This window comes from Salvelinus sp. IW2-2015, linkage group LG23, assembly GCF_002910315.2.
Source record: "Salvelinus sp. IW2-2015 linkage group LG23, ASM291031v2, whole genome shotgun sequence".
NCBI classification, from domain to species: Eukaryota; Metazoa; Chordata; class Actinopteri; order Salmoniformes; family Salmonidae; genus Salvelinus; species Salvelinus sp. IW2-2015.
The window spans coordinates 28,087,185-28,109,875 of record NC_036863.1 but is presented as its reverse complement, the minus strand read 5'-3'; the positions used below and the strand labels follow the sequence as shown (position 1 = coordinate 28,109,875).

At 42.8% G+C, this 22,691-nt stretch overlaps 1 protein-coding gene across 1 annotated transcript in view; it reads right to left on the bottom strand.

The window, feature by feature from the left end:
- LOC111950535 (neurite extension and migration factor-like) overlaps nt 1–19,056 on the bottom strand; it is a 30,318-nt gene extending 11,262 nt beyond the window's left edge. Inside the window, 1 exon segment of the mRNA XM_070434515.1 lies at nt 18,683–19,056. The gene's annotated coding sequence lies outside the window, so the exon portion shown is untranslated.
- Between the last annotated feature and the right edge of the window lie 3,635 nt (nt 19,057–22,691).

The window sequence follows — 22,691 nt, the reverse complement described above, 5'->3', positions numbered from 1 at the left end:
GCCCTGCACTTTCACTGGCTGTTGTCATATCGATCCCGTTAACGGGATCTCAGCCGTAAGAAGTTAACCCACGGGACGAGACCCGTAATCATCTGCGCAATTCACAATGGCACGAAAGCCAAAACACACAGCACAGGTACTCACACGCACCAACGGATATTGTAACAATAATCGACAGCACCATGGAAACCAAAGGGCACATATATACAAATACAATCAGTGGGAACAGGRGACAGGTGTGCGCAATGGAAGTTCCAGAGGGATCCGTGACACAGTCATGGAAATAAAACTGCTGAAAAAAAATGTGCTCCATATTTAAAAATAAGAATTTATWWAAAAAAATAAGAATAAGCAATGAAGGAAAAACACTGGATTGTTGGTGCAGGTACAGCCAACCAGCGCAAAAATAATATTGAGATATTGTCAAAATGGTAAGATATGATATATCCCCAAAATAATATCCAGATATGTAACTGTATCTATTTTTTAATGAATTGTTACCATCGTTGTTCATGACTTGAATTTAGAAGCTGTTTCAATAGTTTAGCGGTTTAATTCAGAGCAACATTAGCGTATCTTACTGATGTATTAGTCTAATTTCTGTAATGAACAGAGAAAAGGTTTCACCCTTCAGATAGACAGCAGATTCCATGATAAAAGGAAAAAACATTTACAGTATATAGCAAACAGGAGTGAGGACTTTTAAGAACCTGTTATTATCAAACCTTCCATACATATCAATAGGGGTATCAAGGCCAATGGGGAGCTGCTGTATTTCATATCAAAGCAGCTAATATAAATCCTGATAAGAGCTCTAATCCGTAAACCCATAATAGCACTTTATTGTGACTAGCCACAAGCGGCTTAGAAGAAAGGAGTAAATACAGAGTAAAGAGGTAGGTTGCAGAGGTTTAAAACCTGTGGTGATGAAGAGGAGGAACTGAAACTGGAGGTAATGAGGATGAAATTATGTTTTATGAATTTTATTAGTTATTTATTAGTATTACCCCTACCTGTCACGTCTGCTCCCGCTCCCCCTCCCCCTCTCTGGCGCTCGAGGTCGCCAGGCTGCTCATCATTACGCACACCTGTCACCATCGTTACGCACACCAGCGCTTCATCGGACTCACCTGGACTCCATCACGTCATTGATTGYCTCCCCTATATCTGTCAATTCCTCAGTTTCATTCCCGTGTYTGCATTGATGTTGTTTTGTTTCTCTTGTCCAGATGCTGTTCTTGTTTAGTTTCATGTCTATTTATTATTAAATCCTCACCCTGTACTTGCTTCCTGTCTCCCAGCGTCTGTGGTTACGGAACCRTTACCCCTACCAAGAACATTACTTTGAGCATACAGACGATCATATCTGGCGGTTTTCCTTCTGTCTTGCATCATATCCTGATTCATGTAATCAATTTTGCATGATGGATGGATTACTCACGCAGACTCAAATTGACAGTCCCACATAGAGTACTACCTGTATATAGGGCCTACACATTTGTCTGTGAGAGTGTGTCTGTGTGTGTTTGTTCACTGTATAGCACGTATAGCTGAAGGTGGGAGGTAGAAGTGATTCATAATTCTGGTGCAGGAGGGCATCCTGACAAAGCTCCAGTGTACTAAGAGGCCAGTCTGGGAAGGCGCTGACTGACTGACTGATGCAACAATCGTTTTTTCACTGCAGGGAAATAACCCCATAATCYATCTCACATACTATTACACTGACAGCCGCCAGGGCAGCGCAGAGCGGGGATATGAAAGGCTTCCCGAGTGATTCCACTACCAAGGCATAAATACAAGAAAAAATAAAACAGAATAGAATAGAACAAAAGTCCACAGAGAGCTGGAGAGGAAGGAACACCACCCACATATGGACCGAACAAGACTTCCCTGGCTGAATACACTTGAGTACTACGAACACAAAACATCAGCTACTTTARAACCATTTAGTATGACCCCCTTGATCCCTCATTTTGCTGACTTGAAACACTTGGACACAACCATTGTTTTCTAGCTGTCATATCCTGAAACCTGAAACACCAGCCTCTCAATATAAGAGCTGACAACGGATCATTGTGATACATATTTTACAGAGAAAGAATTTCCAGTGTTCCAATTTTCAGAATAATCATTGCCTGTGGAGCTGTGGTGTAGTGGTAACACTCAAGTCAGAAATACAATGCCCCACTGGAGACTGRGGTTAAATCCACCTACCTGTATCCGTTTCTGATTTCCAAAGTGTCTCAATAAAAGTGTCCAATACCCAACAAAAATACATTTAAAATGATAATCATTGCCCTTCCAATTTGTCTTAATTACTAAGGAACAGTAGTCAGATAATACAGTGGCAAGAAAAAATTTGTGAACCCTTCGGAATAACCTGGACTTCTGCATAAATTGGTCATAACATTTGATCTGATCTTCATCTTCAAGTGACATCTTCAAGTCACAACAATAGACAAACAGTCTGCTTGAACTAATAACACACAAACAATTATACGTTTTCATGTCTTTATTGAACACACCGTGTAAACATTCATAGTGCAAAGTGGGAAAAGTATGTGAACCCTTGGTTTTAATAACTGGTTGACCCTACTTTGGCAGCAATAACCTCAACCAAACRTTTTCTGTAGTTGCGGGTCAGACCTGCACAACGGTCAGGAGGAATTTTGGACCAKTCCTCTTYACAAAACTGTTTCAGTTCAGCAATATTCTTGGGATGTCTGGTGTGATTCGCTCTCTTGAGGTCATACCACAGCTTCTCAATCGGGTTGTGGTCAGGACTCTGACTGGGCCACTCCAGAAGGMGTATTTTCTTCTGTTGAAGCCATTCTGTTGTTGATTTACTTTTGTGTTGTGGGTTGTTGTTCTGTTGCATCACCCAACTTCTGTTGAGCTTCCTGCAAAATGTCTTGATACTTGGGAATACATTTTTCCGTCGATGATAGCAACCTGTCCAGGCCCTGAGGCAGCAAAGCAGCTTCAAGGCATGATGCTCCCTTCACCATACTTTACAGTTGGGATGAGGTTTGGATGTTGGTGTGCTGTGCCTTTTTTCTCCACACATMGTGTTGTGTGTTCCTTCCAAACAACTCAACTTTAGTTTMATCTGTCCAAAGAATATTTTGCCAGTAGTGCTGTGGAACATCCAGATGCTCTTTTGCTAACTTCAAACGTGCAGCAATGTTTTTTTTGGACAGCAGTGGCTTCTTSCGTGGTGTCCTCACATGAACACCATTCTCGTTTAGTGTTTTACGTATAGTAGTCTCATAAACAGAGATGTTAGCATGTTCCAGAGATTTCTTTAAGTCCTTAGCTGACACTCTAAAATTCTTCTTAACCTCATTGAGCATTCTGTGCTGTGATCTTGCAGTCATCTTTGCAGGACGGCCACTACTAGGGAGAGTAGCAACAGTGCTGAACTTTCTCCATTTATAGACAATTTGTCTTACCGTGGACTGATGAACATCAAGGCTTTTAGAGATACTTTTGTAACCCTTTCCAGCTTTATGCAAGTTAACAGTTATTAATCTTGGGTCTTCTGAGATCCCTTTTGTTAGAGGCATGGTTCACATCAGGCAATGGTTCTTGTGAATAGCAATGGCCAAGCTGCGTCAACCATAAACTAAAAGTACAGCTATCATGCTTTGCAAACAAATTATAGTGTTAAAAAACKAATGTAATGTTTTGTTGTTGCATTTAACTACTGAAAATTCTGTTATCGAGGTAATTTCCCAGTAAGTCACATCAGAGGTCAGCATGTGGAAGAAGTCGGAGTTCAGGGATGATAGACAAGTTTCCCACTAGTAATTAACAGTTGGAGGGGCATAAAAGTGAATTTTATTTTTTGTATAATTTATTTTTTTAAATGCATTGTTCGTCAAATTTCTGCCCTGCTAGAGCTGCCCCGGTCAACTGTAAGTGCTGTTATTGTGAAGTGGATATGTCTAGGAGAAACAACGGCTCAGCCGCGAAGTGGTAGGCCATACAAGCGCACAGAATGGGACCACCTAGTGCTGAAGCGTGTAGCATGTAAAAATCGYCTGTCCTCGGTTGCAACACTCACTACCGGGTTCCAAACTGCCTCTGGAAGCAACATCAGCATGAGAACTGTTCGTCAGAAGCTTMATGAAATGRGTTTCCATGGCCGAGCAGCCGCACACAAGCCTAAGATCACCATGTGCAATGCCAAGCGTTGGCTGGAGTGGTGTAAAGCTTGCCGCCATTTGACTCTGGAGCAGTGAAAACACGTTCTCTGGAGTGATGAATCACGCTTCACCATCTGCCATTCCGACGGACGAATCTGGGTTTGGCGGATGCCAGGTGAATGCTAYCTGCCCAAATGCATAGTGCCAACTGTAAAGTTTGGTGGAGGGGGCCTCCCGAGTGGGGCAGTGGTCAGAGGCACTGCATCGCAGTTGCTAGCTGTACCACTAGAGATCCTGATTCAAGTCCAGGCTCTGTCGCAGCCGGCCGACCCATGGGGCGGCGCACAATTGGCACAGTGTTGTCCAGCCTAGGGGAGGGTTTGGCTGGCAGGGATGTCCTTGTCCCATCGCACTCTAGCGACTCCTGTGGCGGCCCGGGCGCATGCATGCTGACACGGTCGCCAGGTGTACGGTGTTTCCTCTGATACATTGGTGTGGCTGGCTTCCGGGTTAAGTGGGCATTGTGTCAAAAAGCAGTGCGGCTTGGTTGGGTCGTGTTGTCGGAGGACGCTCTCGACCTTTGCCTCTCCCGAATCCGTACGGGAGTTGCAGCGATGAAACAAGACTGTAACTACCAATTGGATACCACGAAATTGGAGAGAAAAAGAGGTAAAAGTTTTTTTTTAAACAGTTTGGTGGAGGAGGAATAATGGTCTGGGACTGTTTTCATGATTCCAGCTAGGCCCTTTAGTTCCAGTGAAGGGAAACCTTAATGCTACAGAATACAATGACATTCTAGACGATTCTGTGCTTCCAACTTTGTGGCAACAGTTTGGGGAAGGCCCTTTCCTGTTTCAGCATGACAATGCCCCGTGCACAAAGCGAGGTCCATACAGAAATGGTTTGTCGAGATCGGTGTGGAAGAACTTGACTGGCCTGAACAGAGCCCTGACCTCAACTCCATCGAACACCTTTGGGATGAATTGGAATGCTGAATGCGAGCCAGGCCTAATCGCCCAACATCACTGCCCGACCTCACTAATGCTCGTGGCTGAATGGAAGCAAGTTCCCGCAGCAATTTTCCAACATCCAGTGGAAAGCCTTCACAAAAGAGTGGAGGCTGTTATAGCAGCAAAGGGGRGACCAATTCCAGATTAATGCCCATGATTTTGGAATGAGATGTTTGATGAGTAGGTGCCCACATACYTTTGGTCATGTAGTGTACTTTCTCTGTCTGCTAGCTACTGTATGCACGGTTTGACATCATATATTAGGGCAATTCCACAGTAAGAGTGATACTGAGGCTAAGATTGTTCACTTTAAAATGTATACCAAACAAAAAGCTATGATTGCAAAGTTAAACAAACCATTCAACTCTATGCACAAGGACTACTACTTTTAACAATTTCCACTAAACATTTTACAAAAACACATTTACTTGAAGAACAGTGAAGTTGCAAAGTTTGGTAACAGAATGACTGTTTGTGCCGTCATTCTGTTACCAAACTTTGCATCTGCACYGTTCTTCAACGGTTCTGAAAAATATCCAATTCCACTTGTGATTGTGTATTCTCCTGGGGAAATACCAACGCTGCAACTGACTCAAACCGAGAGATACGGCGGATTCAAACTTCATAGAATTGTAGAGCTAATTCTGAGACATGAAATCATTTCAGAGCCCTCAAATGAATASTGGATGAAATATCCTGAGAGATGTCAGAAAAGCAAGCAGAGAAACAAAGGTTGCTTGGGTATGGGATGTAGGCTAGTCGATATGATTTGGTGACAATTGAAGCAAATTTAAATCCGGACAGACTATATTTTGCCCTCTATCTTTTGCTGGAAGTAAAGACTTGGCTCTCCAATAGACACCCCCGCCCCCTCCAAGCATGGTGCACTCGACTTGGAAAGCTTGCCAATTGCCTACCCAGCAGAAACAAAGCAACACAAAAAAAATTATGAGAAGGTCTTAACAGTGCAGTTAACTGCATCCACCCTCAACTGTCAATTCACCCACTGACTTATGGAARGAAAACACAGCCCCGTTCATACATTTGCAAACAAAATCAAATACATGCATTTCAGTTAATCCAATATACCAGTTTCCCTCTGTTTAAAAAACTTCAAAACAAGACAATGGGTCACTTTTGAACTTTCAACACCCCATCAATCGTTAAATATCGCAGATAATCATTTTATGAATGTAGAGTATGTTGAGATATGTTGAAATAAATTACTCAAACTCATTCAAGTTATACTCCAAGATGATGATGGTCATCCCAATACGGTAGGTATTTTGGTCTCAATTCTAGCTCCAGGAATAGCTCATGTACAGATATCATATCRGTTGCAGCAAAGAATTCTTCTGCGCTTATAGATTTCCATAAATTCAATGAAAACTTGCAGTTCTCTTTCTCTCATTAGATCTCACACAAACAATACCCAACAGAAACCTTTTACACACCTGCGACAAAACTGATCAAATTAAGATCCCATATCTGTATATGGCTATTTCAACTACCCATCCCCCTGTATGACCAGACAGCATTGCATCTATTGAAAACGTTCCTCATGTCTGGCAAGAACTGCTGTGGCAGACTGACTGCATATGGGACCCTAAGTGACAGATCGGGAACTCCACATGGCCGACTAGTCCAGAACAGAGCACAGTCATAGGGAACAAAAGAGAGGGACCACATCTGAAAACATCTCAGCAACTCAGCTTGAAACTACCTGCATGGTGGTCCACATTTAGGAGAATGAACACAAGACAAAGCAAGCCAAATGACGTAGATAACGTAGGGTTGGCTAAAAGCATAGGAGCATGTGCAGCGATGATTGGATGGATTGGCCAACACGATAAAATATTGAAATTTGTAAAGATAATTTCATTATTATTATTATTATTGTCATTTCATTTCATCATACCATTCTTATTCTGATATCAATAGTGATAGTGTGTAGGGAAGAGTGTAATAGCTATGAATTGCTATTACACTATTCCAAGTGACAGTCAGAGACCAAGCCCTGCAATACTAGTTAAATAAAGGTWAATTTTTTATTWTATTAAATAAATACAGGAAAAACCTAGTCAGTTGCACAACTGACTGCATTCAACCGAAATGTTCCTTCCGCATTTAAACCAACTGTTCTGAATCAGAGAGGTGCAGGGGGCTGCCTTCATCAAGATAATCAGCACCCGGGGAGCAGTTGTTGATGGGGGTTAACTGCCTTGCTCAAGGGCAGAATGGCAGTTTTGTCCCCCACCTTGTCAGCTCGGGGACGCGAACCAGCAACCTTTCGGTTACTGGCCCAAAGCTCTTAACTGCTAGGCTACCTGCCACCCACGTGACTCAACCTCTTATGTAGAGTCATTTACAAGTATATAKAAAGGATTTATGCTGAACAACGAGTGGAATCTGGAACTAAAAAGAGAGTCAGAAGAATGTCAACGTGATGTAGTCCTTGAGAACCCAACAAGAGGGGCCGGAGATCATAGCAACAACAACCTTGTAAACTCAATGATTTTGTTTTCARCCATTCATTTTTCYCCACAAAACATAATGAAGCAAAGGTGACATAAGTAACATACTGCATTTAACTTGGCTGTAAAGCCGAGACTTTAAAAGCCTCGGCACTCATCTGGTTCAATAAGCAATTATAATGGCTACAGTTTGCGGCATGACTCATGATTCTGGATTTCTCTCAATGTTTCCAAGTGGAGTCACAGAGACAGACCAGGGCTTGAATCATAGCATCTATTATTTCTACCTTTTAGACAATAATATATAGAGAGAACATATGGAGCAATCCATGTTATCCAAGGGTGCTACATTTATTTTGTTTTTTGTTGTAAATAACAAATATGTTCAACTAGCGAATCCACAGAATGTGACATTTTCTGGTCCTGTKTTTCCTGTCTCTGGCGTCTTTTGTAGTCCAAGCCTCTTTGGCCCATTTGTGCTGCTGTATTAAGAGGCGAAAACTCGAGCTAATTGTGATTCAGCCTCTCCTCTCTCTGCACCCATACAACCCCCTCCACTTACACACACAGGCCACATCTCAAACAGAGTGGGGCGGGTAAGGAGGGTGGGGGGAGTGTGACAGAAAGGGGGGCTTTAGAACAGAGAAGCAGAGGGGTTGCATGCCGATTGCACAACACAGCCCATATAGGAGATGTCCTGGTTAGAACTGGAGACCTGACAATAGAACATGTTTTCTCCCTATTCCTTCAGGTGGGAACTGGGAAGGACTATATACCCATGATAAGAGGAGGTTCTGCAGTAAACAAGAAGCTCTTCCTTATTACAGTCAATAACACCTCCAGCATACACAAACAACAAACCTACTACTACACACACTGTGGAACAGTGCCATTCGTTATCCCTCTGACCAGTTTGGGGTGTTAGATCGTGTATTGAAGAGAACTGTCAACATTGCTGGCTGACCAGCCCTTCTCCCATTCTCCCATCAGCTTCCTCTTCTGTTTCACTCCAAATCATGAAGCAGCTCAAAAAGACAAATGAGCAGTTATGTTCACCTCCTATGAAATATACCGTATGCATTATTAGAGTATAATCGAATAGAGTATATTATTTAGGCCTTCATACATATTGTGTACATTTTGTACATCATTAAAGAAATGTATTATATTCCTCCCACATTTTCGGTGAAAAMCCCCCCACTAAAAAACAATCAAAAACAGAATTGCTGGTGACTGCATATCTCTTTGTCCTCCGTTGTCACAACTTATTTGTCATCATGCGTATGATTATCATTTTATTTCAAATCAAACCAGAGGACGAAGGACAAAAATTGTGACTGTAACAAAGGTCTACAGTTTCGCGTGGCCCCCTGTAAGGCCTGAGCAAGCCCCCCTTTGTAGCTAATCTCATGCTATTCTACTCATTTTGCCTTAAGGCTGAGAGAAAATGTTGCAGTTTTAAAACTATTTTCCTGCAATTCTACACATACTACAATGGGGCAGAGAGAAACATGTACAGTTTTATAGCTAATCTCATGCTATTCTACACATTTTGCAATGGGACAGAGAGGGAAATGTGCAGTTTTCAATCAAATTCAATCAAATGCATTTATAAAGCGCATTTTTCATCAGCAGATGTCACAAAGTGCGAATACAGAAACTAACCYCAAACCCCAAACAGCAAGCAATGCAGATGTAGAAGCACGGTGGCTGGGAAAAAGTCCCTAGAAAGGCCGGTACTTAGGTATAAACCTAGAGAGGAACAAGGCTCTGAGGGGTGGCCAGTCCTCTTCTGGCTGTGCCGGTGGTCATTAAGGCTAGATCGTTCTTAAAGATGTTCAAACGTTCATAGATGATCAGCAGGGTCAAATAATAATCACATGTTCATATCTAAACATTTTTGCCATGGCTTATGACATGTTCATATCCTATCTGGGGAGGGGGGGGGGGGGGGGGGCGACCGGGGTAGGGGGGGGGGTTGTGGGCTTCCAAAGCCCCTGGGCCCCCCTGCTTTGAGGGGGCTGCGTGGTACGCCAGTGAGCAAAAGCTCAATCTGTTCATTAACATGCAAAGACCCCCATCCCAGGGCTTTTGAAATGAGTTCTTCATTTTAGTCACAAATGTGATAACCTTTCCATTATGAAGCACAAAGACTTCATTCTGGGGTGCCTGATGTTGCAAATGATGGAAATAAAAACAACTCCACACAGTAGACGTCTATCACAAATCAACTCCCCACTCCATCCAGTTTAGAGTGTATCTTTACTATGTCGCTGAGTGTTCGAAACATGTTTTCTGGAGGGTAATGTGAAAAGGGCTAATATCTGAAAAGGAATAAAAGGCMATGTGAAAAGGTCTTTAGCTAAAGTATAATTACTTTCACGTGAGATGAAAACGTACAGTGCATTCGGAAAGTATTCAGACCACTTGACTTTTTCCACATTTTGTTATGTTAGAGCCTTATTTTAAAATGGATTAAATTGGTTTTTTCCCCTCATCAVTCTACACACAATACCCCATAATGTCAAAGCAAAAACTGGTTTATATACATTTTTGCAAATGTATATAAAAAAAWATGGAACTATAACATTTACAAAAGTATTCAGACCCTTTACTCAGTACTTTGTTGAAGAACCTTTGGCAGTGATTACAGCCTTGAGTCTTCTTGTAGGTTGACACTACAAGCTTGGCACACCTGTACTTGAGGAGTTTCTCCCATTCTTCTCTGCATATCCTCTCAAGCTSTGTCAGGGTGGATGGGGAGCGTCGCTGCACAGGTATTTTCAGGTCTCTCCAGCAATGTTTGATTGGGTTCAAGTCCGGGCTCTGGCTGGGCCACTCAGAGACTTGTGCCTTGTGCATTCAGAGACTTGTGCCAAAGCCACTCCTGCGTTGTCTTGGTGGTGTGCTTAGGATCGTTGTCCTGTTGGAAGGTGAACCTTCACCCCAGTCTGAGGTCCTGAGAGCTCTGGAGCAGGTTTTCATCAAGGATCTCTCTGTACTTTCCCTCGATCCTGACTAGTCTCCCAGTCCCTGCACCTGAAAAACATCCCGACAGCATGATGCTGCCACCACCATGCTTCACCGTAGGGATGGTGCCAGGTTTCCTCCAGACGTGACGCTTGGCATTCAGGTGAAAGAGTTCAATCTTGGTTTCATCAGACCAGAAAATCGTGTTTCTCATGGTCTGAGAGTCCTTAAGTGCCTTTTGGCAAATTCCAAGCGGGCTGTGATGTGCCTTTTACTGAGGTGTTGCTTCCGTCTGGCCTGATTGGTGGAGTGCTGCAGAGATGGTTGTCCTTCTGGAAGGTTCTCCCATYTCCACAGAGGAAATCTGGAGCTCTGTCAGAGTGACCATCGGGTTCTTGATCACCTCCCTGACCAAGGCCCTTCTCCCCCCGATTGCTCAGTTTGGCCGGGCGGACAGCTCTAGGGAGAGTCTTGGTGAATGATGGAGGCCACTGTGCTGCAGACATTTTTTGGTACATTTGTGCCTTGACACAATTCTGTCTCTGAGCTCTACGGACAATTCCTTCAACCTCATTGCTTGGTATTTGCTCTGACATGCACTGTCAACTGTGGGACCTTATATAGACAGGTGTGTACCTTTCCAAATCATGTCCAAACAATTGAATTCACAACAGGTGGACTCCAATCAAGTTGTAGAAACATCTCAAGGATGATCAATGGAAACAGGATGCACCTGAGCTCAATTTCGAGTCTCATAGCAACGAGTTATGTAAATAAGGTATTTCTGTTTTTTTTTGCAAAAAATTCTAGAAACTTGTTTTCGCTTTGTCATTATGGGGTATTGTGTGTAGATTGATGAGGATTTTTTTTATTTAATCCATTTTAGAATAAGGCTGTAACGTAACAAAATGTGGAAAAAGTCAAGGGGTCTGAATACTTTCCGAATGCACTGTATACTACTTTCTTTGATCCTTTATTGATCCTAGAAATTAACATGTATCGGCATGCAAATCAAGGCCCGTTGACACAGAGGGTTCATTTCCTTACAGGAGGGGTGTCAAACAATCCGTCCCGCGGGTGGTTTGAKTAAAAAAWRTWATAAACTCAATATACTTTTAAATGACTAAATTCATACAGTGTCCGGACTGTGTCCAGTTCGCTAATAATCACCGAAATGGAAGCTWTGAAACTATTAATAGAGGACAATTTTTTTCTAATTGTGACAACGTTCAAGACCGAATGCAGCCCCTGTGGCATAATGAGTTTAACACCCCTGCCCTACAGTTTATCCTTCATAGTCCCTGTGATGTGAACCATTGTACCCATCCACTATGTATGACGGGAACAGTGTATTTCTGGTCAGGAGAAAGCAAACAAAAGAGCAACCTCTCCATGTATGGGGGTTAGGATATGAAATTCGGACCAAAACAATCCGAAAGGGAAATATTTTGAGTTTACATGAGAGTAAAGGGGTGGAACACGCACAAGATTGTACTAATGGCGTGTGCAGAAGTTGCACACTGATTCTGTGTTACTGTACTATTCCACAGGTCTTAAAACCAGTTTATTTGTTMATCTTGTTGATTAATAATGGATTTAGCATACCAGTGCACAAAAAAATCCAATAATTGAACAAATAAAAGCAGTGAAATGATAATAAGCCATCTGGCTTGCTCTAGCGCATACCGTAAGTAACAAGGAAAACATTATATTTCAGATAGTGTTGTGTACAATACACAATTGGTTGACAGTGTTTGATTCCCATGTTCAATAACCAGAGAGATAAGTATGCTGAAAAAACACAATACAGAGGTCAGGTCACACTTCAATCATTTCAATTTGTGTCCTGAAGCYGAATACTCCCACTTTATCTTCTGATATAATCATATGCTAACATATTCAGCACCCAGTAGCTTGGATTGTTAAAATATGAAAATATTAGGATGAATGAAATATATTTGTTATAAGAGATTAAATATCATCCTAGACTCAAGGATTAAGGCCTCAGAAGGAGATTTATCCTGAGACAAGTGGATAAACTGCCATTCTGGCCAATACAATACACCGATGGACATACAACTCTGGTGTGGATGTGTGACTGTGAGCATATTGACGCCACATCTCAATCTCTGTACCACAGTAAATATATTGTTGGGTAAGAAATGAGTAGGGGACCAGTTAACCACCAATCTGAGGTTAGCGTGGGGTTGTCAGGTTGCATGGGAGGAGGCATTGGTTTCTCTTGGACAAATACAAACAATTGAAGCATGGCGTGGTGACTCACAGCTCTAATGAAGCAGTGTATTGACTCACTAAATTCCCCCTCTGTCTGCGAGGCGTGCATCCCAGCTGCCCCTTGAATACCAATTACTGTACCGATGGGCTGCTCTGTCACTCAGCCCAAATGCCAGTGATGAGCCAAGGAGCTGGTGTGTGGTGTGTGTGTGTGTGTGTGTGTGTGTGTGTGTGTGTGTGTGGTGTGTGTGTGTGTGTGTGTGTGTGTGTGTGTGTGTGTGGTGTGTGTTGTGTGGTGTGTGTGTGTGTTGGAAAGAGAGAGAGGCTGGGGGTCAAAAGCTCAGTGGATGCAGAGAGGAAAGAACAGAATGTGTGAAGCTAGAGGTTTAGATTTTGATAACTGAAAATAACTAAATTACTTTTCAGTTCCATTTTCATATCCTATCAAACCACCTATCCTCAGAAGATCTTGGATATTTTGGAGTGTTATAATCTATTACTGCTCAGTGCTCTATCTATAGAACTAAATACTGATGAACCAAGAGGCCCAAAATGCTACAGAACATTTTCTAACTTATATTAGGTGTGATGGTGTGCTGAGATAATTACAGTGATTCAATGGCACAGTAACTAAGAGGAGGAGATGAGAAGTATTTGGCCTCTTCAGTATAATATCTACATGAAATTGGTAAAGATTCCCTGTAAAGTACTGTAACTGTCAGGGGACAACTACACTATATATACAAAAGTATGTGGACACCCCTTCAAATGAGTGGATTTGGCTATTCATTCATTAGTGGATTTGTTGCTAACAGGTGTATAAAAATCGAGCACACAGCCATGCAATCTCTGTAGAAAAACATGGGCAGTAGAATGGCCTTACAGAAGAGCTCAGTTTCAATGTGGCACCGTCATAGGATGCCACCTTTCCAACAAGTCAGTTCGTCAAATTTCTGCCCTGTTAGAGCTGCCCCGGTCAACTGTAAGTGCTGTTATTGTGAAGTGGAAACGTCTAGGAGCAGCAACGGCTCAGCCGCGAAGTGGTAGGCCATACAACCTCACAGAACGGTACCACTGATGCACATAGCATGTAAAAATCGCCTGTCCTTGGTTGCAACACTAACTACCGAGTTCCAAAATGCMTCTGGAAGCAATGTCAGCACAATAACTGTTTGTCGGGAGCTTCATGAAATGGGTTTCCATGGCCGAGCAGCCGCACACAAGCATAAGATCCCCATCCACAATGTCAAGCGTCGGCTGGAGTGGTGTAAAGCTCGCCGCCATTGGACTCTGGAGCAGTGGAAACGCGTTCTCTGGAGTGATGAATCACGCTCCACMATCTGCCTGGCCGACAGAAGAATCTGGATTTGRCGGATGCCAGGAGAACCTGCCCCAGTGCATAGTGCCAACTGTAAAGTTTGCTGGAGGAGGAATAATGGTCTGGGGATGTTTCTCATGGTTCGGGCCCCTTAGTTCCACTGAAGGTAAATCTTAACACTGCAGCATACAATGACATTCTAGACGATTCTGTGCTTCCAACTTTGTGGCAACAGTTTGGGGAAGGCCCTTTCCTGTTTCAGCATGACAATGCCCCCGTGCACAAAGCGAGGTCCATACAGAAATGGTTTGTCGAGATCGGTGTGGAAGAACTTGACTGGCCTGCACAGAGCCCTGACCTCAACTCCATTGAACACCTTTGGGATGAATTGGAATCCCGACGGCAAGCCAGGCCWAATCGCCCAACATCAGTGCCCGACTTGTGGCTAAATGGAAGCAAGTCCCTACAGGATGTTCCAAAATCTAGCGGAAAGCCTTCCAAGAAGAGTAGAGGCTGTTATAGCAGCAATGGGGGGACCATGATTTTGGAATGAGATGTTCGACGAGCAGGTGTCCACATACTTTTGGTCATGTAGTGTATAACTGTTGTTCATTATTGTAGCTCTTTTAATTCCCACCCTTTGGTTTTGTGGGAGGTCTTTGTATGATTTCTCTTGTAGTCGCTCCAAACAAAAATAAAGGAGCTGAATAAAGATAATAAGAAGAACTCTGAGCAGGCCAGGAGCAGGACAGTACAAAGCCTAGTAAACAGCCATTGATTTGAGCAGGGCAGGGCTGTTTACTAGGCTTTACCTCACTTCCCCTGACGGACAGGCCTGACAGCAGCTTCTTCAGCAAACTCCTTTTATTAAAAATGTGATTAATATTTATCCAGCATTARAGCCTTGCTTAAGACTGAAACTAGACGGATTAGACGATCCCCCAGACAAGGAGTTATGGAAGAAGGGAAAACCAGCTGAAAGTAATTCTTCTTCTTCAAGCCTTAAAGATTTATCTGAATAATGGATGTATTGTGAACCATGGTTCGATTGTACYGTATGTCCACGAGGCTGGAGAAGGAAGGAATTTGAGGAATATCAGTTAATCGTTATTAAAAGCRTTATGCAAATGTCACTGACAGAATTACAGTACATAAAGGTAAATGTCTATGCCGTCAATAATTTTGTGGGAGAAGTGATATTTGCATTTTGTTTATCATATGCTCAATGCAAGGTAAGGTTGAAAATAAGATTAATGTCTTGCCCTTAGGTGTTGCAGAACAACAATGAGTAAAATGTTTGATCCTTACCCCACTTAAAAATGGTTATCAAACCTCTGACCCATGCACCGCTGAACCTTGACCTATGTATCAATACAACATGTAATTTAGAAAATTGTCTCTGAGAGACTGTAGAGTATGCTCATCTACTGAGAGGTTGACCTGAGAGGTTAACCAATATTCTGAGGTATCTGATTGTGAGAGACAGGACATAACTGCCATACCTCTGAAAACATGGACCCTATCAAAATAGAAACGTAAAAYCTTTCTGTTATTTTCGTCTGGAACTTTTGTGATGACCAAGGTCATTAATGGCTGGCAGAACGACTCCTCCCCCTACACAGCTCTAGTGCATTAAACCGGAGGCTCCAGCTTCAAGGGGGGAGAGGAACACAAAAGCCTCCTGTTATTCCTCTGTGCTGCTGCTTTCACCAGGACCTGTCTTTGCCAAGCCTCTCTGAGTACATGGCTCTACAACGACGGCAACAGGGCCCCTTTACAGAAAGACGTCTGACGGACAGTCTGACATTCTGCAGCAGCCCACAATGGCAACATGTACTCACCCTACAATATCAACACCTCCCCCCTCAATCTCCCTGTGAATCAAAGCCATTTGTCACATATTTGTTAATAATAGAGCGTGCATGAGTCCTCAGCTAAGAGACATTGGTAGTAGGTTATTTAGCAACCAAAGCTGAGAGAAAAAGCTTTTTTTCTAAAGGAAGAGATGCAACAACTGTCTTCCCTTCTACTAACTCTCTAATGCTTGGAGGCCTTATGGAATATACAACAAGTCACCGTTTTTTTGAGTGTGTGTGCCATATTCATGCCCTATGGGTGTTTTGAGTGTGTGTGCCATATTCATGCCCTATGGGTGTTTTGAGTGTGTGTGCCATATTCATGCCCTATTGGTGTTTTGAGTGTTTTATACAGCAAGGGAGGAGCTACCCAAAAAGATACAGATACAGACAAGAGTCCTCCAGGACCACAGCAGTGGGGTTGGTATCTGCCTGCCTGTGAGAATGATAGAGGAGCATTGTGAATGAAACAGGCCCAGCATGGGCAGCTAAAGAGCTCAGCACTCTGCTCTGCTCTAATGTCTGTCTGTCTGTCCSACTAGAGAGGAAGCTCGGCTCAGACTCTTTCCCTGCAGTCATGAAAGCAATCAAAAGGGGCTGAGCCACCCGTCTCCCGGGGTTGTTACCTTTCTGTTAATTACAGCACACTGCCTCCACTCCCTCTGACGCCGAGCAGCGCCGCAGTCACCGCAACGGTGCAGTACTGAGGGAGGGAGGGGGCGCTCTCTGAGGGAATGAATGAGAGAAAACCAGGCACAATAGCATTTCAAAACAAATCAAATTGTATTTGTCACATGGGCCGAATACAACAGGTATAGATAGACCTTACCGTGAAATGCTTACTTACAAGCCCTTAACCAACAATGCAGAATAAGAAAATGCTAAATAAACGAAATGTACAAAATAGTAACACAATAAAATAACGAGGCTATATACAGGGGGTACTGGCAGCGAGTCAATGTGCAAGGGTACTTGCCCATTATTCAACAGGTTAAATCGTATGAAAACATGTCTGTTCATGTTCTGTATAGCCATTTTAACAGGGGTGAAAATCAGGTTGATAGCATACATACCGGGTCCTATATAGAAGACTGAAATGTGTTAAATCAGTGTGACATCTGCCCAGGTATTGGTACAACCCTTCACCCAACCTCCCAGGCAGCCTCACTCCTCCCCCTCTGGCACTACTTTCAGACAAACACAATGCAGTGCTGTGTGCAGCCCAGCCTTCAGAAACCTGCTCTCTCTTTGGCTGAGAACCTTGGGCTGCTGAAGTAAGGAAGACAAAACCCATAGAACGGTGGGACAGAGGATACATTAAGAGGATTGTTGTTGTCTCACCCTGAACATGCCTCCTCAATCACATGAGGAGAGATGGGATGGGAGGACCAGGAAAGGAAAGAGGAATTGATGCATGGGAAAATGACCAGCATATTTCTTCAAAATGACTTTGAAACCTTATTGCATCAATGGAGCGACCTGGGGCAACACAACCCCTTGGGACAGTAAAGGAAACGTACTAGGTCTGGCACTGGGATGGGTAGCCTTTAGCAGGAACCATGCTTGAGTTGATATACAGACCTGATCAAATTAAAGGATGTTCAGGGCCTATTAATGGGGATCCTCTGGGCTAAATGAACAGGGTTAGTTTGGTCCTCTTATCTGACGTATTTTCCAAAACACGAAACCAATGAATTAACCTTCAATTTGAAATGAACACTTGTGCATAATTAAGCCTGATAAACAATTCCCCAGCCATTTCACAAAGGAATGTTGTTGAGTTAAAGAGAGTAGGAGACCTTTATCCAGGCATTATTCTGGAAAGAGGGTGAATCATCTAGTTGAGCTCTCTCCCCTCAATCCAGCAGAGAGCTTGATATATGTTATTGCCATACATGTGAGAAGTAGGATATATGAAACCTTACAATGATAATAATACTATAATAACAATGAATGAATTTGTGTGTCATTTTTGTACACAAAGAGAGTATATTTCTGAGTGTGGCGGGTCTGCCCTTATGTCACATACATATGTGAACTGAAATTGAACACAGCATCTAACCACAGGGGAAGATGAAAAGCTTGGAACTCAATGCTGAAAATAAATGAATCTGGGAGCACAGAGCAATGGTCGATTTCATGCCAAGGGGAGCACATTATTCAGTGAAATGTTCAAGTTTAAGCACCTTGTTTACTGAACTAAGCACTGCCAAATACCGCAAAGGTTGTCCATGACCTGGACTGACAATTCTCATATTGCCTCTGTGTGTGTGTGTGTGTGTGTGTGTGTGTGTGTGTGTGTGTGTGTGTGTGTGTGTGTGTGTTTTGGGGGATGGGATGTGGGGTGCAGTTTGCAGGTGCTCTAATGCTCCAATGTAGGGTATCACTTTTAAACCATAACATTTAAGGAATGATGCCTCTGAATGCATTTTATAACAATTGATGTCCCTCTCAGTTTAAAAGTGAAGTAACTGTAATACATTAAATAGATTGTTAAAATACACATTCCCCAACAGATGAATGTTGATCTAATGTGATACATGAAATACCCGCCCCCTTTTATTTCGAATGCAGCCATATGAAGAAATTGCAGGCTACGTTGTATATTCTTCATGCAAGTGTTGCCCTGAACTGAAAAAMCATATTCGTTACTGTACAACATTTAACTTACCTCTATATTCACACGGGCTGCGCTTTTCCCGTCGCCAGCATTTCAATTACACAGTTGTTTATTTGACAGATGGAAACTGTATCTTCTCCTCAATGCAGCAACCTCACCATGTTTTTCCCAAGCCCGGACTCCCTGTATCAGCAGGTGGACGCGCCTCCCTATGATGGAGACAGCGCGCCTCGGTCCCCCTACCACTCCATTTTATTCTACAGTCTTCTTTGTAATCCAGGAAATGAACAAAATATCTTGACCATTCCATGTGTCATGTGTAGGTCATGTTTTATAAAGCGCCATAGTCATGTTCATTTCCTATTAGGCTCCCTGGATTCATGTATACCGATACTGGATGCTGCTATTGTTATGCCATATTTTTTTTCCCCCAGATGCACCCTGTCCCTGACAACGACGGCAGGCTCGTGTCAGTTTGCTCCCCCTCTTTTGCGACCTGCCATAAAGAGCGCGCCCACAAATTCCACTCGTGACCGCGCTTCTCCGTCGTTGACGCGCCCAGTTTAACGGTGCAGTTTGGTTCTCAAGGAAAATAGCTATTGCAATGTCCTCACACGCGTTGAAACGTTAAATGACAAGCAGAGCTCTCTTCTCTTAAAATGTATATTTAGCTAAAACTGGAACCTAGTTTTTGGGCTTTATAAATTGGATGGATTATATTTATTATAGCTTTACCATTCTTCCTAACATGAAAAGCATGATTGCAGSCTGCAATTCGGGGCGTTCCTGCATGTGCACCCTACCTCGAGCATCCCATTGGTTCMTGCATGAATGCCGCCCCTCGAGCACACGATTCATGCCTGTGTGACACTTTTGATATTCTGGATTTCCACTAATTGTCTGTGCAATAAAAATGTGTGTCAAAGGGGAAATAAAAGTATTATCTGAGTTTTTTGGGTGCAAAGGACACTATTTCTAGCTAGCACACAGTGTCCTTCKCTACCGCCTGCCGAACGCCTGCCCTCACCGTCATTAACAGAACTGCTGGAAAGCAGTGCACAACAGACAGGGGCGAAGACACTGCCTTACCGGTGTCCTAGCTAGCTACCGTTGTCACCCCCGCCTCTTCTTCTGTGGGGTTTATCGGCGGTTGGCATCCAACTTTATGGTGCATTGCCTACTGTACTGRAGTGGCCCCACCTCCCGCCTGTGTACCACAGTCCTAGCTTAAAAATGGACCAATTGAAGTATAAAAAGAGGGGTTCCTGCAGATGCAGAAATGCCCACATGCAGCAACGCCACGAATTGCGGGCTGCAATTGCACCCTTTTTTCCGGGTGCAACTCCAGTCCTAGAGGGCCAGAGTCTGACAGTCATGGGACAACAGTTGTCTGTACAATTAAATCCAAGGTGAAACCAAAATAACCTGGGCTGGACACCTTCAAGGAGCTGGGCATGTGAGTTAGAGATATCCAACCTTGTAAGAGAATGGAATTTGGGGATAAATATAAATTGCAGGTGAGCTCTTTTTGTTCAGTGCTATATTCTTATTCACTCTCTGAGAATATGCTGCTCCTAAATCATCCAAGGCAGGGCTGTCTTGGCATGGATTCATTCTAGTTAAAGGTACGGAGACAGGCTGATTTAACTACTCCTATTCTCAAATCAAAAGAGATGCAGGAAAATCTGGCAAATCGTGGATGTGATCATTTTCATCTTTAAGTTCTTCTTCAACTCAGACGATAATCATTGTCGACCACCTAGACCTGCAATTATGATTACGTTTTGGAGAGGCTGCAGGATCGAGTTAAGTGAACAAAGTGTTTTTCATTTGTCACATAAGAGCACTCCATACTAATCTAGCTACTAACCCTTCCTCTAGCTACCAACTTTTCATTTGAGCAGCCTTTTTCCCAGGTATCCTTGAGATTTGACATGAATGCACCTGAGCTTTCCTCATCAATGGTGCCTGACTCACTATAACCACATGATACATATTTTCTAGAAATAACACCAAGAGAACTGAACTGGCAGTTCTGATAACCTGCAGTGGCATAGTTTGAGGAGAAAAACATATTGTGCAGATAATGACATATCCCTTGTATCCCATTTTTAGACATGATTACAATACGTTAATATTCACTGAGTATACCAAACATTAGGAACACCTTCCTAATATTGAGTTGCACCCCCACCCCCCCCCCCCCCCCCCTTTTTGCCCGGCGGGGCATGGACTCTACAAGGTGTCGAAAGCGTTCCACAGGGATGCTGGCCCATGTTGACTCCCACAGTTGTGTCAAGTTGGCGGGATGTTCTTTGGGTGGTGGACCATTCTTGATACACACGGTAAACTGTTAAGTGTGAAAAACCCAGCAGTGTTGCAATTCTTGGCACAAACCGGTGTGCCTATCACATACCCCTTTCAAAGGCACTTAAATATTTTTTCTTGCCCATTCCCCCTCAATGGCACACACACAATCCATGTCTCAAATKWCTCAAGGCTTAAAAATCCTTCTCTCCCCTTCATCTACACACTGATTGAAGTGGATTTAACAAGTGACATCAATAAGGGATCATCGCTTTCACCTTGATTCACCTGGTCCGTCTGTCAGTRTATGTACAGCAGTAGTTATATATACTGAACCAAAATATAAACGCAACATGTAAAGTGTTGGTCTAATGTTTTATGAGCTGAAATAAAAGATCCMCGAAATGTTCCATATGCACAGCAAAAGCTTATTTCTCTCAATACTTTTGGAGCTCACATACAGTAAGGTAAAACATTTAATTGACTTGAGGGTTAATAAAGACTCAATTCTGACTGTTGACAGAGAGACCTGAATTTCAGTTTGAAATCAATCATCGCTGAAATTGTATTAATTAATGTCATAATTCATTTTAGTTGTATGCTGCATAGCTTAGACACTGATATAATCAGTCTATTTTGTCTGAGTAGGATACTCCTTATGAGATATCTTATGAGAGATATGGATAACAAGAAGGTCTAGCAGAACAGAAGCAAGCCCTGCTGGCAGACTGGGAATTTGGGGTTATGGTCAACCTGCCCACTAACCTTCTCCATATTTAATTTACTGAAAAGCACCACTCAAACATCTGCTATATTCTCTACCCCAGATGCTGCAGGTGCTCTTGTTATATCATGCCCTGTGTAGTGGCCTATCCCTGTTGGGAACTTTGTTTAATACTGCCATACTGTTGTTATGATACTGTTTTGCCCAACTAAGTGTTGGTTCTCCCTTCCTCATTATCCCACAGAGTTACACAGACTGTGAGTGGGCGGCTGGCCCTTTACAGTGGCAGCTTTAAACTGGGTCTTTAAACCTGCTCAGCACTGGGATGGGGGCACAACAAAGCCTTCACTGAGGGAGCAGTCGCTTCTGAGATTACAGATGCAGAGGGAGAAAGGAATTAATGAGCAAGTAAAAATGTATCCTTGTATCTCAGCGATTACACATTTTTGATTGTCTATCGATTCATATAATGACTGACAACAATAATCTCATATTATATACAGTGCCTTACAAATGTATTCACCCCCCGTTTTTCAAATTTTGTTGCATTACAACTGTAATTTAAATAGATTTTTATTTGGATTTCATGTAATGGACATACACAAAATAGTTCAAATTGGTGAAGTGAAATGAAAAAAAGTTATTTAAAAAAAAAAAATCGGAAAAGTGATGTGTGCATATGTATTCACCCCTTTGCTATGAAGCCCCTAAATAAGATCTGGTGCAACCAATTACCTTCAGAAGTCACATAATTAGTTAAATAAAGTCCACCCGTGTGCAATCTAAGTGTCACATGATCTGTCAATTGATCTCAGTATATATACACCTGTTCTGAAAGGCCCCAGAGTCTGCAACACCACTAAGCAAGGGGCACCACCAAGCAAGCGGGCACTATGAAGACCAAGGAGCTCTCCAAACAGTTGGAGAAGTTGTGGAGAAGTACAGATCAGGGTTGGGTTATAAAAAAATATACGATATTTTCAATATAATATTTTCAATATTTTCAATATACTTTGAACATCCCACGGA